The 20,548-nt window shown below is 31.2% G+C and overlaps 1 protein-coding gene across 3 annotated transcripts in view; it reads right to left on the bottom strand.

The window, feature by feature from the left end:
• The window catches only part of LOC139511982 (uncharacterized), a 30,952-nt gene extending 10,805 nt beyond the window's left edge, over nt 1-20,147 (bottom strand). The window contains exons 1-2 of one of the 3 annotated variants that reach the window (XM_071299231.1): nt 20,037-20,147; nt 11,713-11,834 (exon numbers count right to left, since the gene is read on the bottom strand). The gene's annotated coding sequence lies outside the window, so the exon portion shown is untranslated. Of the gene's footprint in view, nt 1-11,712; nt 11,835-14,456; nt 14,599-20,036 lie in introns of those variants that run through there. The other 2 variants (XM_071299228.1, XM_071299229.1) reach the window with 2 other exon arrangements.
• Between the last annotated feature and the right edge of the window lie 401 nt (nt 20,148-20,548).

Below are 20,548 nucleotides of genomic sequence, written 5' to 3'. Positions count from 1 at the left end.
CCTTCCTTTTGTGGTCATAAACATTGTGTTTAAATTTCATAGATTTCTATTTACTTAACCTAAGGTTATTGTGCAAAAACCAAGAAAAATGCTTATTTGGGCCCTTTATTGGCCCCTTATTCCTAAACTATTGAAACCAAAACTCCCAAAATCAATCCCAATCTTTCTTTTGTGGTCATAAACCTTGTGTCAAAATTTCATAGATTTCTATTAACTTAAACTAAAGTTATGGTGCGAAAACCAAGAAAATGCTTATTTGGGCCCTTTTTGGCCCCTTATTCCTAAAATGTTGGGACCAAAACTCCCAAAATCAATACCAACCTTCCTTTTATGGTCATAAACCTTGTGTTAAAATTTCATAGATTTCTATTCACTTTTACTAAAGTTAGAGTGCGAAAACTAAAAGTATTCGGACGCTGGACGACGACGACGACGCCAACGTGATAGCAATATACGACGAAAATTTTTTCAAAATTTGCGGTCGTATAAAAAATGAACAGAATTCATAAAAAATTGTCAATTTCCTCATGGAATGTACATGGCCTTGGGGATAAAATGAAAGACCCAATGTTTCTGGATTTTTTAAATAAAGATATAAATATATTGTTAGAAACCTGGAAGGGGGGGTCAGAAGATTTTAAAATTGAAGGCTATAACATTATCTCTAAAGTACGCAAGAAAACAAAAAAAGCCAAAAGACATAGTGGAGGCATTATAGTCATGATTAAAAAACAATTTTACAAGGGGATTTCTTATCTTAAAGATGCTACGTCATCCCAGAATAGATTATGGTTAAAGCTTGACAAGTATTTCTTTGGACTTAAACAAGATTTATATCTTTGTGCTGTTTATATTCCCCCTTTTTCATCAGCACATTATGATAGTGACTTGGAAAATCTTGAAAATGAAATTAGTTCATTTTCTATTGAAGGACAAATTATTTTAATAGGGGATTTTAATTCTAGGACTGCAATGAAAGCAGATTACATAGAAAATGACTCGGATGAAATAAATAATTTTGATGGTATTGACCTTCTTCCAGAGAGCTATATAACTGATATTGATATCAGAAGAGTAAACCAAGATAGCACTTTGAATACATTGGGGAATAAATTACTTGAATTATGTTCGTCCTCAAGGCTTCGTATACTTAATGGTCGTTTTTTGGGAGATTCCCTGGGATATTTTACTTATATGTGTAATACTGGGTTCAGTACAGTTGATTATGCTATTGCAAGTGAGAGTCTCCTGCCTGAGGTAAAATACTTTAAAACAAATGACTTTACATATTTATCAGATCATGTTCAAATAAACTTATATATGAATTGTTCTATTATATCAGATACATGTATGAAGAAATGTTTAGATGAGAAGAGATGGCATTTGATAAAATCATACAAATGGACAGAATTGTCATCTTCAAAATTAATTGATGTTCTATCAACAGAAAATGTTAAAAAGGAAATTTTAGATTTAGAGATGGAACATTTTGATAGCAATAAACTAGGCGTTGATGGTGCAACTGAAAAACTAAACAAAATTTTACAAACTATTGCAGAAAATACATGTAAAGTCATATCTAAACCAACAAAAAAGAAAAAGAAAAAAATTAAACAAGTATGGTCAGATAATGTAGTATATGAAACAAAAAGACAAATAAACTATTTAGGAAATAAAATCAAGAATAACTTAAATGACAAAAGTTTAAAATCTAAATATTTTGAATTATGTAAAAAACTAAAAAAAATGATTAAACAGAAAAAATTTGAATATCACCAAAAACTTTATAAATCACTTTCAGATAATTTAAAAAATAATCCAAAAGAATACTGGAATGTTCTAAAGGCAATAAAAAAGAAACCAAATATTGAAGAAGATATTCCTGAAATTTTAATGAATGAAAATAAAATCATAAAACATTTTCAGGATCAGGGTACACCAGCCTCATATGATAAATCCTTTGTAAATAAACTGGAACGTGAACTAAACATTATAGAAGATAATATTGAATTGAATATGGAAACTGATGCACCAATTACATTTGCTGAAGTAAAACTGGTCATTTCAAACCTTAAAGTAAACAAATCAGCAGGTCCAGATAGAATTGTGAATGAAATACTCAAACACTCACAACCTGTGATAATTAATTCTATTGTAAAAGTTTTTAATTTGATTTTAAAGACAGGTAATTATCCAGATTCTTGGAAATTATCTTTCATGATCCCTTTACATAAAAAAGGTGACAAGTTAGACCCTAATAATTATAGAGGCATTTCTCTTATAAGTAATCTACCAAAAATTTTTAATGCCATATTAAATAATAGGCTAATCAAGATTGTTGACAAACAATTAAGTGATTGTCAGTTTGGTTTCAGAGAAAATCACAGAACAGCTGATAGCATCTTTTTATTAAAGTCCTTGATTAATAAATATTTACATAAAGAGAAAAAAAAGATTTATGCCTGCTTCATAGATCTGAAAAAGGCTTTTGATTCAGTATGGAGAACTGCTTTACTTTATAAATTATGTAAAATGGGAGTTGGCAAGTCTTTTTATAGAGTTATAAAACAACAATACTTAAATACTAAATCATCTTTAAAATATAAAGATTATGTATCAGAATATTTTAATATTGCTAGAGGGGTTAAACAGGGAGACACACTAAGTCCCACTTTATTTAATGTCTTTATAAATGATATTGTAAAAAATTTTGAGGGAAATGATTCAAGTCCCCTTAAACTTATAAATAGTAAGGTAAGATGCCTTCTTTTTGCGGATGATCTTTTAATCCTGTCAGAATCAAAAGAGGGTCTACAAAACAGTTTAAATAACGTTAAATTATATTGTAACAAATGGCAACTCTCTTTGAATACAAACAAAACTAAATCCATGATTTTTAGTCAGTCAAAACATAAAAGTGAAACATCACATATTTACTATGAGAATAAAGCCATAGAGAGTGTAACAGAATATTCATTTTTGGGAATGTTGATAAAATGTAATGGAAATTTATCACAAAGTACTTTAGAGCTGACAAAAAAAGCAAAAAAAGTATTTTTTGCAATAAAATCATATACTAAATCATTGAATAATCTACCTATAAAAGTAGCAAATAATCTTTTTGATTCTTTAGTAAAACCAATTATGACCTATAATTCAGAAGTAACATATTTGGATACATATATTTCTTTTCATCGAGCCAAAAGCAGAGCCTTAACTTCAGGAAAAGAAATTAATCAACTTGATTTTATAGACAAAACCCCCATAGAAAATATGCATCTTAAATTTTGTAAATCTACTCTAGGGATAAGAAAAAATGCATCCAATTTAGGAGCAAGAGTTGAATTAGGAAGATTGCCTATAGAATGTTTTATTAAAACACAAACCCTTTTATATTTAGCTAGACTATATAATAATAATATTAATCCATTGTTAAAGGAAGCTTTTTCTCTAGCACAGTCTCTAGATTTGACAGGAACTTACTCATGGTATACATATGCTAAAAATGTTGTTAAAGAGACTAACGTTGACCTTAATATTCTTTCTACTTGTAAGGACATAAAAGATGTAAATAAAATAAAAAACGATATAAAGTTAAAAATGAAAAATAGATATGAAGATTTAATTCAAAATAAATTTCAAAACATCGATGATAAAAGTAAATTTTTTCTCTATAAAAAACTTAAAAAAGATTACAAACTAGAATATTATCTAAATACATATAATTTTCAGATAAGGAGATTAATCACTAAATTTAGAATAAGTGATCACTCCCTCTTGATTGAAAAGGGGAGATATTTTAAAATCCCAAGAGAGGAACGTCTTTGCCATAAATGTAAAATACTAGAGGATGAGAAACATTTTTTACTATATTGTGAGTATAATAAAACTCTAAGAAATGAATTTTTTCATCACATATGTACAGAAAATAATAACTTTAATAATTTAAATGAAGAAGAAAAAATTCATTATTTACTAAATCCATCATCGCCTTTACAAACAAATAAGTTAGGATCCTTCTTGAAAAAGTCATTAGAACTGAGGGCAGGGGACTCTTAACAACTTGTTTGTTGTTATAAATTTTAATGCTGTTAATATTTTGTATGTTTAATATGTATGTATATATGTTTATTGTGTTTATTGTATTAATATATGTTGGTCACAAACTGTAAAGTTTATATGACAATAAAATATTTGATTTGATTTGATTTGGTAAAGATTGGTTGGTAGTAAAAGTGAATATACATTGTTTATTGTATAAAACAATAAAAAAAACTTCATCAGCAACATTTTATATTGGCAAATTTCCAATGAAGTTATTTACATAAAGTTATTGGCAAATAAAAATAGAAAATGACATCATAGTCATGTCTGGCAAATTTCCAACATACATTATCTAAAACATTTTAGATAAGATAAGGAAAAAAAGCTTCATCAGCAACATTTTATATTGGCAAATTTCCAATGAAGTTATTTACATAAAGTTATTGGCAAATAAAAATAGAAAATGACATCATAGTCATGTCTGGCAAATTTCCAACATATATTATCAACTACTATTCTATACAAAGAAAGATAACTCCAATTGAAAATTAATTGCTATTGCACAATATTGTGCAATTAGATATTTCTTGCTATTGTGCAATACTGTGCAATTGAAAATGTCTTGCTATTGCACAATACTTGATATGGAATCCTGATTTGGACCAACTTGAAAACTGGGCCCATAATCAAAAATCAAAGTACATATTTAGATAAAGCATATCAAATAAGCCCAAGAATTTAATTTTTGTTAAAATCAAACTTAGTTTAATTTGGACCCTTTGGACCTTAATGTAGACCAATTTGAAAACTGGACCAAAAATTAAGAATCTACATACACAGTTAGATTTGGCATATCAAAGAACCCATTTATTCAATTTTTGAAGAAATCAAACAAAGTTTAATTTTGGACCCCCATTTGGACCAACTTGAAAACTAGGCCAATAATTAAAAATCTAAGTACATTTTTAAATTCAGCATATCAAAGAACCCCAAGGATTCAATTTTTGTTAAAATCAAACTAAGTTTAATTTTGGACCCTTTGGACCTTAATGTAGACCAATTTGAAAACGGGACCAAAAATTAAGAATCTACATACATAGTTAGATTCGGCATATCAAAGAACCCCAATTATTCAATTTTTGATGAAATCACACAAAGTTCAATTTTGGACCCTTTGGGCCCCTTATTCCTAAACTGTTAGGACCAAAACTCCCAAAATCAAACCCAACCTTCCTTTTATGGTCACAAACCTTGTGTTTAAATTTCATAGATTTCTATTAACTTATACTAAAGTTATGGTGCAAAAACCAAAAATAATGCTTAATAGGGCCCCTTTTTGGCCCCTAATTCATAAACTGTTGTGACCTCAACTCCAAAAATCAATCCCAACCTTCCTTTTGTGGTCATAAACCTTGTGCTAAAATTTCATTGATTTCTATTTACTTATACTAAAGTTATTGTGCGAAAACCAAGAATAATGCTTATTTGGGCCCTTTTTTGGCCCTTAATTCCTAAACTGTTGGAACCAAAACCCCCAAAATCAATCCCAACCTTCCTTTTGTGGTCATAAACCTTGTGTCAAAATTTCATAGATTTCTATTCACTTAAACTAAAGTTATAGTGCGAAAACCAAGAAAATGCTTATTTGGGCCCTTTTTGGCCCCTAATTCCTAAAATGTTGGGACCAAAACTCCCAAAATCAATACCAACCTTCTTTTTGTGGTCATAAACCTTGTGTTAAAATTTCATAGATTTCCATTCACTTTTACTAAAGTTAGAGTGCGAAAACTAAAAGTATTCGGACGCCGGACGACGACGACGACGACGACGACGCCGACGCCAACGTGATAGCAATATACGACGAAAAAATTTTCAAATTTTGCGGTCGTATAAAAACTTAATACACGGTTAGATTCAGCATATCAAATTACCCAATATATTCAATTTTTGTTGAAATCAAACAAAGTTTAATTTTGGACCCCGATTTGAACCAACTTAAAAACTGGGCCCATAATCAAAAGTCTAAATACATGTTTAGATTTCAGAACCCAAAGAATTCAATTTTTGTTAAAATCAAACTAAGTTTAATTTTGAACCCTTTGGACCTTAATGTGGACCCATTTGAATACGGGACCAAGAATTAACCAGATGCTCCGCAGGGCGCAGCTTTATAGGACCGCAGAGGTTGAACCCTGAACGGTTGGGGCAAGTATGGACACAACATTCAAGCTGGATTCAGCTTTAAATTTGGATTGTGATTAAATAGTTGACACAGCATAGGTTTCTGACACAGAATGAATGTGGTCTAATAGACTTAAAATTTGTTTTTTGCCTTTGAGCAATTCACTATGCTGTTGAATATTAATCCTCTCAAAAAAATGTTTGAAGAAATTTTCTTTTTATGTATAAATCTGAAATGAGAAAAATTGAACCCCCCCCCGCAATTAATTTTTCACATCCCCTTTCCCTTATTCCAAAACTGATCTCAATTCAAATTTCTAATGGAGTTTGCAACAATAACTACTCATTTAAATACATCATAAAATATTAAAATGTAAAAAAAGTGATTGTAATCACTGAATGGTAAAGATCGTTTTAATTTATCAGTTGGTAGTGAATATACATTGTATATTGTATAAAACAATGATTTAAGTTGATTCAACTACTATTCTGGACAAAGAAAGATAACTCCTATTGAAAAATTCTTGCTATTGCGCAATATTGTGCAATTAGATATTTCTTGCTATTGCGCAATACTGTGCAATTGAAAATACTTGCTATTGCACATTACTGTGCAATTGAAGATTTCTTGCTATTGCTGAATACTGTGCAATTTTTGTGAAAATCAAACTTAGTTTAATTTTGGACCCTTTTGGACTTTAATGTAGACCAATTTGAAAACGGGACCGAAAATTAAGAATCTACATACACAGTTAGATTTGGCATATCAAAGAACCTCAATTATTCAATTTTTGATGAAATCAAACCAGTTTAATTTTGGACCCCGATTAGGACCAACTTGAAAACTGGGCCAATAATAAAAAATCTAAGTACATTTTTAGATTCAGCCTATCAAAGAACCCCAAGGATTCAATTTTTGTTAAATCAAACTAAGTTTAATTTTGTACCCTTTGGACCTTAATGTAGACCAATTTGAAAAAGGGACCAAAAATTAAGAATCTACATACACAGTTAGATTCGGCATATCAAAAAACCCCAATTATTTAATTTTTGATGAAATCAAACAAAGTTTAATTTTGGACCCTTTGGGCCCCTTATTCCTAAACTGTTGGGACCAAAACTTCCAAAATCAATCCCAACCTTCCAAATGGTCATAAACCTTGTGTTTAAATTTCATACATTTCTATTTACTTATACTAAAGTTATGGTGCGAAAACCAAGAAAAATGCTTATTTGGGCCCCTTTTGGCCCCTTATTCCTAAACTGTTGAGATCTCAACTCCCAAAATCAATCCCAACCTTCCTTTTGTGCTCATAAACCTTGTGTTTAAATTTCATTGATTTTTATTTACTTAAACTAAAGTTATTGTGCGAACACCAAGAATAATGCTTATTTGGGCCCTTTTTGGCCCCTAATTCCTAAACAGTTGGAACCAAAATTCCCAAAATCGATCCCAACCTTCCTTTTGTGGTCATAAACCTTGTGCCAAAATGTCATAGATTTCTATTTTGTTTTAACTAAAGTTATAGTGCGAAAACCAAGAAAATGCTTATTTGGGCCCTTTTTGGACCCTTTTTCCTAAACTGTTGGGACCAAAACTTCCAAAATCAATCCCAACCTTCCTTTTGTGGTCATAAACCTTGTGTTTAAATTTTTTATAGATTTCTATTTACTTAAACTAAAGTTATAGTGCGAATCCCAAAAGTCTTTGGACTACGACGACGACGACGATGACGACGACGCAGACGACGACGCCAACGTGATACCAATATACGACCAAAAAATTTTCAATTTTAGCGGTCGTATAAAAATCTAAATACACGGTTAGATTCGGAATATCGAAGAACCCCAATAATTCATTTTTTTATGAAATTATACAAAGTTTAGTTTTGGACCCTTTGGACCACAATGTGGACCAATTTAAAAACGGGCCTAAAATCCAAAAACTTTATACACGGTTATATTCAGCATATTAAAGAGCCCAAAGAATTCAGGAATAAAACCCAATTAAATTGGTCAAGAAATAATTTCTAAACAGTTAGAGCCATAACCCCCAAAATCAATCACAACATTCCTTTTAAGGTATGGAACCTTGTGGTACAATTTCAGAGAGCTCCGTACACTTCCACACAAGTTATTGTCTGGAAACTAGAATAAAAATGCTTATTTGGACCCCTTTTAGGCCCTTAATTCCTAAACTGTTTGGACAATAACCGCCAAAATCAATCCCAACCTTCAATTTGTGGTTTCAAACCTTGCGTTTAAATTTCATGGAGATCCATTAACTTAAACTAAAGTTATTGTCCGGAAACTAAGTGTTTTCGGACGACGCAGACGACGACGACGTTGACGTGATACCAATATACGATTGCAAAATGTGTGTTTGCGGTCTTATAAAAAGGCATCCCATATATATGATGGATGGCTGTTCAATGTCCAGTAGCAAATCAGGGCGATAACATGTTAATATGATATGATAACAAAATATGCATTTTATTGACCGACACGTTGAACCGACCACGCTCTGCTCATACAACCAAATCTAAGTCTTTGGTATGACCCGGCTAGGTTCCGTACCTTCGACCTCTGCACTCGGATTGAGTCTGCTTGGACGAGAGCAAAGAAGCGATGTCATCATGTGTGTGTGTGGGTTTTTTTTATAGTCACGGTCGAAAAGATGGACGGAGTTTAGAAGCATAATTACGCCATATAGGACTTTTGGAGGAAAAAGGTAAATTCAATTGATGTGAGTCGTGTATGCTTATTTATCTGATTTTCATATAGATCTTGCTTTTCTGATCAATTTTGACTTTTAAAGTTTCTTTTTATGTGAAACCGTTTTCAAGATAGTTATATTATAAGTACATCCTGACTTTAAACAGGCACATACATACAGTCCCAAGTCAGGAGCCTGAAATTCAGTTGTTGTCGTTTGTTGATGTGTTACATGTTTGTTTTTCGTTCATTTGTTGTTCATAAATAAGGCCGTTAGTTTTCTCGTTTGGATTGTTTTACATTTGTCATTTCTTTCCTTTTTATAGCTGACTATGCGGTCTGGGCTTTGCTCAATGTTGAAGGCCGTACGGTGACCTATACTAGTAGTTGTTAATTTCTGTGTCATTCTGTCTCTTGTGGAGAGTTGTCACATTGGCAATCATACCACATCTTATTTTTTATAAAATAAAGAGCAATAACACCTATAAGATGTTGACAATCTATTCCGGTCATGTTAAATAACGTCTTTTTTATTTTTTTTTGTACCTAAAAATCCTTTCCATCTACTTAACTTTTAACATAATAGACAACAACGCATAAACAAATAGTCATTTAAGGATTCAACTGACGATTTCGACCATATCGTATTAATTGTAGATCTGGTCTTACTGGTCATTGTTGCTTCTTAAAGTTTTTCACTCTCTTAGAGTTTTCAATGTAATAGCTAAAATCGAATAAAAATTGAAAAATACATCATTTCAAGGCAGTATATGTATCATATCTTTAAAATTGGTAGTGATATTTAGGCCAAATTAGGGCCCTATTGCCCCTACTCCTTTTTCAAAAGTTAACGAACTACGACGACAGAAACAGACGCTAAGTGATAGGATAGGCTAACACTGGCCCGTAATTTTGTAATAGAGGATAATGCAACTTAGTAGTGATAATGCAACTTAGTAGTGATAATGCAACTTAGTAGTGATAATGCATCCTCCATTAGCGGACGGGTAGATATATCTTGTTAATCTAGGAGGCGTAAATCATTTGTACGTTAATTCTGTATAAATCTTAATACATTAACGATTGTGACAATTTGAAATGAAAAGCTTTTCAAAACAAAAAGATACAGAATAAGCATGGATGAAATTAAAATGCACCAAATATATACATTTAACTACATAATATGACATAGAAGTTTCATACGATTCCGTAAATTTTATTGACTTTTGCATTATAGCTTTTATTTCCGTATAAAATGCATTACATATGACTGCACGTGCAAGCTAGTACGGGACAACGTTAAAACAATACACAGCAAAACAATCAATAAAGCTAGTTCCATTGAGTTCATGGTTCTAAGAATCGAATGCCTCTTTTTTTAAATTTAGAGTGGTGAAAAAGCGTAGAACATGTGCAAATTATTAGTATGTGGCAGAACAGCTTGAAAGAAAATGTTCTTCAGTCGACGCGTTTCACCGCTATGAAAAAATAAGCATTAAATTCTAAAAACAATTACACATAAACCCCAACCCTTAAACTAAACATCATAATGGGAACTCAGAAGCTTGACTATCGGCCCTCGAACGTGCAGCTCAAATATCCGCCTCGGGTGTTTTGCTCAATTATCGGCCTCGGGCGTGTGGCTTAAGCAAAATAAAAACTTGGTAATTAATCGCATAATGTGACGACATAACCGAAATAAAAGAAAATTGATCATACCCGTGGTCATCTATGTCACAGATAGTGTGTAATCATTGAGCCCGCAGAGTTTCAAATACATGTAATGAAATCATTTTGATAACTTAAAATCATTGGTTAAAATTGGTTCAACTGAACATAATCATGTTTTGGCTTGAATATCTATATATAGTCATATGGGCATGTTTTTTCTTCTTTTACAATTCCCGTATTTTTAAAATTAACAAAGAGTTTGTTTTTTTTTTTCGTTTGGTTATCACCGAAGTCCTTGGCTCAATGGCAAGTGTTTTAATCTTTTGCAAAAACATTAACCCTAGTTCCTACACTTTATATTATTTCCCTCATAGATGTAAGGCTCTGCAACTAAGGAAAAGTCTTTTATCAAAGTCGAAATATCATATGTCAGCAATCACATACTGCGTGTTTTCCCCCAAATCTTACTAACTTGCGATCTGCCCTTACTTCCCTTTTTGTAACTGTACGCCGAGCTCCGCAATTAATAACTTACGTGGAACAAGAACTTATTAATCAAGAACCATTTATAGCGTATCTACCCTTAGTACCCTAACATATTTATAGACATTTTGGGTTTATAGTCGTCCGAACATTTTTTATTCATCACTTTTCAGTCTTGAACATGTTCCTATATTATAAACAAACCATTTCTACAAGTGAAATACTATCAGTATTTTTTTCTTTACAAAGCAGACAGGAAATAAATGCATATTTTGTTGGTATCTTATCCTTTCTGAAATAAGCACATTTCTTCGCCGAAATTTTTTTATTGGGCAAATTCGTTACGGAACTCTTGAACTCTTTTTGTGAACCGTCGTTGTCATTGCTTAAGGTTGTCAACGTTGGTTTTTTTTGGTTTTTTTTATTTATTATTTTTATAACTTGTTTTTGTTTGGCAATGGTGTTGCCTGTTAATTTTAAGGAATTCTTCGTAGCCTCAACCAAATATTGAATATACAGACCTGTTGGTGACCCTCTGCTGTTGTTTTTTATTTGGTCGGGTTGTTGTCTCTTTGACACATTCCCCATTTCCATTCTCAATTTTATGTAGATTCTTACCCTTTCTTACTAAATTATAAATATAATGTGATATTCAGCTGTGTTGGGGTTTTTTAACAAACAAAAAACTACTCTTTGTCTTTGATTCTTGGAGGATGCTTGGTACTCAGTTTCGATCAAACCTGTAAGATAAAAACAAAATGCTGTGCATAAGTACATAGTAAGGCAAGTTACGACAAGCAACCCTGGCGTACGAAATATAAAAACAGATAATGATTTGTATGAAGCAAAATCAAAGTTTGTGTAGAACTTACGGAAGTATATGTGTGTAGTGTATATAAGTTTTTAGCAATGTGTTCCTGTCAAATTTTTTTTATATAATATAAATATGTAAGATGACTCAATGAATTAACAACGATTTTATTCCAAAATTGAAAAGCATCTTACATCGTTAAGCATTCAAATATTGTTCATCACATTCTGTAAACACGAAACAAATCACTGTCACGAAAGCTTTATGAGAACATCAAATGACCTAACTCCTTGTTTATGAGCTGATTTTAATGGGCATTAGAGACGAAATGCATCGCATAAAAGTGTCAATCACTCAAAAAATTAAGACTTTCACAATTCCTACACTCGACTGGCAAGTTTGCTTAAAAAATTAATAACAGATATCCCCACAAAAGCATTTATAAAAAACGAACTCACAGGTACATTGTATCTTACATGCACGATCGTGTATCTTATATTAATGTACATGTTTAAGATATCATGATAGTCCTGCTTCACAATAAACTTACAGACACAAAGCCAACGCTCAATGTTTGGAAAATTCTCTATATTGATTAGAATAGAATTATTTATTTTGATTCTACAGTAAAAAAAAAAAGCATACAAACACAAGCTCTCTTAGCTATGGTGCTCGTTTTGTCGAATATTAAAACGTATACAAACTTGACAAAAGAAATATATCAATACTTTTTGTCTGTTACATTTAAGTAAAATTTCGTTGATACAGTAACAAGCCTGGATGTGTGGTCCTGTTACGAGGCGGATAGACTGAAGTGTTATCCATATTAATAACATTTTGGTACATGTTTATATAACAACAATAATTGCGGACAGTATAAATGGTGTGTTCTCATTTCGCCTTAGCTGTGAATTCCAAGTAAAAATGGTAAAAGATATATACTAAGGCCAGATGGGAATTAAACTAAGGCGAAATGTGAATTTAGATAAAAAAATATTAAATAAACAAATTAAACCTCTGTGTTTTTATAGCAATTGAACAACATTGATTTAGGGAATATTCTCTTTAATAATTATTTTTAATAAAAGTGACAATTTTGTGACAATTTATATGATAAACATAACAGGGAATAGTCAGCGTAACTTTAAATAAACAATGTACGGACTGGACTCTGGACAATTATTTTTCAATGATAGAAAAACTTGATATTTATACTTGTTTCAATTCACATCTCATGTAAACGTGAAATAATGAAAAAAGAAGGAAAATGCAATGATGTTACCCGACACCGTCTTTTATTTACATTTCATTTTTACCATTTTTTAATCAACAAGAATTAAGTCAAAATTAGTAGAAATTAGTCATTTAGTTTATTAGTTAAGTTTGTTTAAACAACAATAAAAAAAATCTACTGATGATTACAAAACATGAAATCCCTCAATTATTCAAACAATGTTTTTAAGAGTTTACAGTATCATGAATTTTATTTTTCTATTCATTATTAAATTCTCATTTGTATTTATTCAGTGACAAATAAAGTATGCGTTTTTCTCTAAAAGAAAAAAAAACAATAACGTTTTTCACCTGCAGATTTTTTGTTAATTGTTTTATAGAAGATGATATGTGATATTTTTTCTATTGTGTCTTGTTATATTGTTTTTGTTTCATCTTAAACAATATACTTTACAATAATAATTTCCAACAACAAACATAAACATTAAAGTGTTTAATTATAAAAATTAATTTATTTCTTTAGACGGGCATAGAATAAATGTTATGAAACCGTTATCATATACATATTCAATACATAATTCATTATTTATATTACTATTTTAGCTTGTTTACGTTTTCATAAAAAGAACATTTGATCTCCATATATCGATCTGTATGCAATGATAAACATATTTCAACAGAGATATACTCGTAACCTCCAAATATCGTGTAAATGAGGGAAATCACTTTCAATAATAACTTGGACATCGATCCGGAAAGATTTACTATTGTACACCGTGTTGTTTCCTTTTATATTCATAAAAATTCTATAAATAGTTGCTATATAGCTACTACTAAAAATACCAGTTTATAACTATAAACAAATACAATCCTGCCAGTAGCTGTTTGACTAATATCTGTTTTAAATTTGTTTAAACAATGGGTTTTTTCAAATAATAAATCATATTTAGCATTAAGTTATTACGAACAAGCCATAATATTGCTAATCGACATGATCGTCAGAAGTTTGTTGACCTTATTCACGAGTTCAAAATGGCGGACTTTTGTTTACAATATTACCTGAACACGTTGAGAGCATTACTTAACTGTACAAGTTCACATATTTAATACTAGGACACAAAATTTAAGCAAGGCAATATAAGTTTATTAAAATTAAAATTAAAATAAAATATATATATATGAAACCGATATGATGAAAATAAATTCGGTAAGACATAATTTTGAAGGAAATGTAAAATAAAAAGACTAATATTCTCTGTTGATTTTTAGCATACGACTTGATTATTATATCACACTGTCATTTATAAAATGCAAATACTTTACGTTGTGTTGAAAGTCTCCTTGTATATTGTGTTCGTCCACCGCAATAGACGATAAGATCTGCTGTTCCATTAGATTCGTACTTTTTCAGTATTTTTTTAACAATGTAAATTTTTCAAAATGGCGGATTTGTAGTTTCCGGTATAATCTCAGGAAGTGCCGCATTGCCAGTTTTTCACGGTATTTTTTGCATAAATAATTTTACTTACGCAGTGTTTAATATATATAAATTAAAAATGAATGTTGTTTTTTCAGTAGTTATACATAATGAAATAATTATCTGAATTTTAGGATGATTACAAGGATGTTATGGTAGTTAATCATCATTTTGTTACGGATTAATTCATGATGCATACATTTAAAGTATATCATTTTATATTAAGGGAAACTAATTCATGAAATGAATACCAATAATTGACGAAAAGAAATAAAACAACCAAGCAAATAAAAAGAAACACGAAGATTCTGTATTTTACTGCGTCGTGTGTCTTAAATGATCCAAGATCATCCAAATGACCTCTAGATAAAGTTTTAATACAAAGAAATATTGTCGTGGTATGTTCTCCTGTTTGTTTGCAGCATACACAATTAGGTTGGAATAAACACGGTACCTTCGTTATTCGTAAATTTGAATGTAATAATATTTATCTATACTTATGTTATACTTATATTAATAGCATTCTACAAATTGATCCTGCTACTAAATGTACCTTTTAAATAAGATGCTATGAGAAAAAGACAAAGGACGAACAATAACATGGTCTACAAAACATTTCACAGAGAATCAAAGTAACAATAATCCGGCTCACCAAGATCACCACTCTGGGAAATGGCACCCTGGTGTCGCACCTGTCTTCTACAAGTAAACGTTCCGTGACAGGTCACATACATATAGTAATTTCGCTAGAGGAAAGGACTGTGGCCGCATCAATCAAATGGCTTGGTACATTTATTCAGCTTTACGACCTTACTTACTTGCACGCATAAACGGCATATATAATAACTATCCCGTTAAATCTAAATCAGCAAGTGAACTTGAACATGGTTAACAAGGAAGTACATTTTAAACAAATGAAGTTTAATGAACGTCATAAACTTTGTTGAGTTTCCGATCTTTTGTACATAGATATAGGAAGATGTGGTATGAGTGCCAATCAGACAACTCTCCATCCAAGTAACAATTTATAAAAGTAAACCATTATAAGTCAAGCCGAGGTACGGCCTTCAACACGGAGCCTTGGCTCACACCGAACAGCATGTAATTGATTACACGCAATCAATCGAAAAAAAACAATGAAGAGTCTTGCCGTCCTCGTCACAAAGTTTTGTTTAGCTACATTTCACTTGAACGATTACTTTTACCTGCACACTTGCTGAAATAACTATAGAAAGATTATATAAATTGTAAAATCTGAAGATTTTGTGCAGTAACGAGAATACTGAAGAAAAGGTAGAAATAGTATCAAATTCGTTTATTTATTTCACGAGCATCGCGATGGACATTTACAAAAGAAGTTTTTGAACTTTTAACTTAAATATCAGTTTCGTTTGTGTTCTTTTGTGTACACCAACATTATATATACGCCACATTTTGTTATGACAACTTTATGAAACAAATTCAAAAGCCGAAACTCGCGATTTGCAACTAAAAACAGCTATTTAATCAATTATTTCCTTATATGTGTCACCTCATAGGCTAAATGCTTTCTAAAAAAAAATCTTTGTTTTCTTATTGAAAATGAACTTGAAACCATTTAAATAAAAACCTCCTCAAAGTGAGGAATGTGTAGCATCAGTAAACAATTAATTACGACTGGTTTAAAACTGTAAAACCGGAATTATTCTTAGATTATTGCAATTCTAGCGAACATCGATAGTTGATTGCTCTTACTGGCGTTACCGGCATTTCAAATATTTTTGGGAGTTAAAATATAGGCCTTTTCTTCCGTAATAAAAAGGAAATCAATTTAAATGTGTAGTTTTGTTCAGAAATCAGAAAACAATTAAATCACACTTGTATACATGTTTTGGCTATCCATGATGAAATATATATGGTGGGATAGAATATTTAAAATTATAAATTATTGAATTAGTATAGAAAAATGCTCGTTTTTTTTCTTAACCCCTGCACAATAAGTTAAAATAAATCAGATCTGACAATCGTTTGAAGCAATATTTAAGTAACAATGAGTAACCAAATCAGCTTTGATATCTTTTCTTATATCCTTATGACTGGATTAATTTTACAAGTGTTTCGTTATTTTTATACATTGTGTGAATTAAACTGTATTATGTTATTTCGCAGGTCTCATCTTGCATAATAAAGAAATGACAAAAAAAACAACAACATAATTATGTGTTTGGAGTTTTACCAGCTCCCTCCCCACGAGTGACTCCCGTCATTCATGCTTATTTAGACATGAAAGAGGTGTAAATTTGTAGGATTTTTTTTTTAAAGTAATATAATCCATAACTCAGTAAAGATTGAAATAATATTTTATTTTATTTATCTTTAATCCAGTCTGCCTTTCTACTTTATTTTATTTATCTTTAATCCAGTCTGCCTTTCTACTTTATTTTATTTATCTTTAATCCAGTCTGCCTTTCTACTTTATTTTATTTATCTTTAATCCAGTCTGCCTTTCTACTTTATTTTATTTATCTTTAATCCAGTCTGCCTTTCTACTTTTGTTTTAATATATTGAACACTCAACAGACAAAGAGGTATTCTGAATCTTAGATTATCATTTATTGTTTATGCATTGATCTATCCCAAAATTAGATATTCCATATATTTAATCAGTAGCTGTTTTAGACGATTATTTGATAGTGAATATCAAGAAATGAAAATTAACGTTGTACCCCTAAAAAATGCATGACATAAATGTGTTCAAAAGTGATAAGCGATGCTCGTAAAGACGAAAATGAATTACATATATCGACTGAAAAAAAATCCTGCTTCCGCCCCCTTCCCCTCCCTCAGAATATTAAATGATTGTCTTCTTAGTAATCTTGGATATTCAACATTGAAAATATCTTGTTTGTTACAAATTTAAATATATACCATTAATTCATGGGAAAGGTAAGCAGCTCTCGCTGCTCTACATGTGACATTCGTCGTGTTGCTCATGTAAATTTTATACACAACACCCGAACTTTTTAAAATAGTATAAGAGGTTTACGTCTGAGTAACAACATTTGAAGAAATAACTTCCAACTGCAGGCTTGAGTTTGTATCTATATACTTCACAACATGTACATGATGTATCAACGCATTTTTAAATATAGAAAAATTCTCCTTTTCAGTACTAATGACAGGGAAAAGGTTTTAAAATTTAATTTTCAGAAAAATAGTTCATCAGAAACAGAGCGGAAAAAATACAAAGCGAAAACACATAAGTTTTTTATATCTAGAACACAAAAATGATAAATTTATAGAGACGAATTTTTAAAAAAGGTTTGCATTTGTAAGATAGAATAAAGTGTTTGCACTTAGAATTCAAACAAAACGACGAAAAACTAAATCAATGTTATTAGAAAAAGGTGTAAATAATTTGTTCCAGTACTGTGCTAAAGAAATAAGTGATAACGAACGATACCATTTATCACATATGTACATTTCGACGATTCATGTTTTTAAATTAGTATTATAATGCTTGAAACCAAATGGTTGTTAAACTAAAAAAAAAAGTCAAAAGTTTTTAGAGCAGATAACAATCCAAATGTCAGAAAAGAAAACAGTAAAGACAGTCTAAATGGAGGCAATATTAATATAAAGATCAGGAGATGTGGTATGATTTCCAATGAGACAACTATCAACAAAAGTTAAAATAAAGTAAGCAATTATAGGCAACCTGCTCACCATAAAACCTTCAACAATGAAAAAACTCATATCATATAGTTGGCTATAAAAGTACTCGACATGAAAAATGTAAAACTATTCAAACGAGAAAATCAACGGCATAATTCAAACAGGACAATTTACTAACACAAATATCAGTCGACAGACACGAACCAATAACAATCACTGAAGAACTACAGGCTCGGAGTCCTGACGTGGAACATGTACATAGAGAATGTGGGGCGTTAAACATATTTGTGAGCAATCAACGCTCCCTCTAACCTGGGATAGCAGTGTAACAGCACAAAATAAGAACAAAAAAAATAGTACTTAGCACTTGGCCCAACTCAAAAGATAGGTGTGATGCACCAAAACAAAACATGAAGGTTCGGGGTTTTCTCACTGTGCTGAAGACCCATCGATGGCCTTTGCCTGTTTTCTGCTCTTTGGTCGGGTTATTGTATCTTTGACACATTCCCCATTTCCATTCTCAATTTTATTGATATCAGTGCAACATTATTTGTTTTATATTGATGTGTCTAGTTGTATCATTTTATTGCTTTAATTGTGTTTGTGGCTATCTAGCGTTGACTGCCTGTGTGTGGTAGTTCGTGTTCCGTTGAAGACCATGTGGTAAGCTCTATATGTCTTTTCGTGCATTGAATTTCCTTGAATTGTGATGTCTCCGTGTTATTGCCCTACACTTATTCACTGTGCTGAAGACCCATTGATGGCCTTTGCCCGTTTTCTGCTCTTTGGTCGGGTTATTGTATCTTTGACACATTCCCCATTTCCATTCTCAATTTTATTGATATCAGTGCAATATTATTTATTTTATATTGATGTGTCTAGTTGTATCTTTTTGTTGCTTTAATTGTGTTTGTGGCTATCTAGCGGTGACTGCCTGTGTGTGGTAGTTCGTGTTCCGTTGAAGACCATGTGGTAAGCTCTGTATGTCTTTTCGTGCATTAAATTGCTTGAATTGTGATGTCTCCGTGTTATTGCCCTATACTTATTCGCTGTGCTGAAGACCCATCGATGGCCTTTGCCTGTTTTCTGCTCTTTGGTCGGGTTATTGTATCTTTGACACATTCCCCATTTCCATTCTCAATTTTATTGATATCAGTGCAACATTATTTGTTTTATATAGTTGTATCATTTTATTGCTTTAATTGTGTTTGTGGCTATCTAGCGGTGACTGCCTGTGTGTGGTAGTTCGTGTTCCGTTGAAGACCATGTGGTAAGCTCTATATGTCTTTTCGTGCATTGAATTTGCTTGAATTGTGATGTCTCCGTGTTATTGCCCTATACTTTCATATATCCAGTTAATATGATTACATATATTGTCATCATTTTGTTTTATATAGACACATACTAGTAGTCAACCAGAGCTATAAAAAAAAAACAACAGCTTAGCGATGGCCTCAGCTCACCTGGCCTTTAAAATACTGTAAATTCATGCACACACAAAAAATATTGAACCAATCCTTCACTGTAAAAATAGTATACCTATATAAATATATAAAGCGAAATCTTTACATGACATCCCAATTTAATAACACCCGTGACAACACTTAAATTATCATAGTATTCGAGATAAGAAGGTTTTGCTTTAAATACATAATAATATGCTCAGCCAAAAAGTAAAAATTACTGTAGTCTTCACACTTGCACATGCGTAACCTGTATTTCAAATATATCCTGAAGATTACATCACCCCTTTTAAACAATATTTACCAAATTTGTTCGAAGTTTAAACCGAAGTTATTGCAGAATCTTTTTACAACTTCAGGTACAATGCGCAGCAAAGGAAGGAAACAACAAAATGGCGGAAAATTGTATAAATTCATTATCTCCCCTGACCATGCACTAAGTTGTAAATACGTTTGTTAAGATTAAACTACTTTAAATTTCAATCAACTGTAGATCTTTTCATTGAAATTTTATTATCCATCTTTTATCAGTATTATCATGATTATCGTACTTTATGGACATGGTATACTATTTTACACTTGAAGAAAGCTCATAAAACATGTATCTGACAAAATATCATAGTCCATTTTCGAGAACTTTCGTTTTCAGATCTATTTAAAGGGACAAACAGTTGACATACTTCATAAGCACACCAGGAACAATACAGACAATGAAAGCGTAAATTGAGCTTGCATAGATTTCAGTCCGTTGCAATTTATGAATTAAATATTTGATTATTAAAACAGAAAATTTTATGCAACTTTTTACTTCCGGTT

Source organism: Mytilus edulis, chromosome 2, assembly GCF_963676685.1.
Source record: "Mytilus edulis chromosome 2, xbMytEdul2.2, whole genome shotgun sequence".
In the NCBI taxonomy this organism is placed as follows: Eukaryota; Metazoa; Mollusca; class Bivalvia; order Mytilida; family Mytilidae; genus Mytilus; species Mytilus edulis.
The sequence above is the reverse complement of the archived record's forward strand: the minus strand, read 5'-3'. Positions and strand labels throughout refer to the sequence as shown.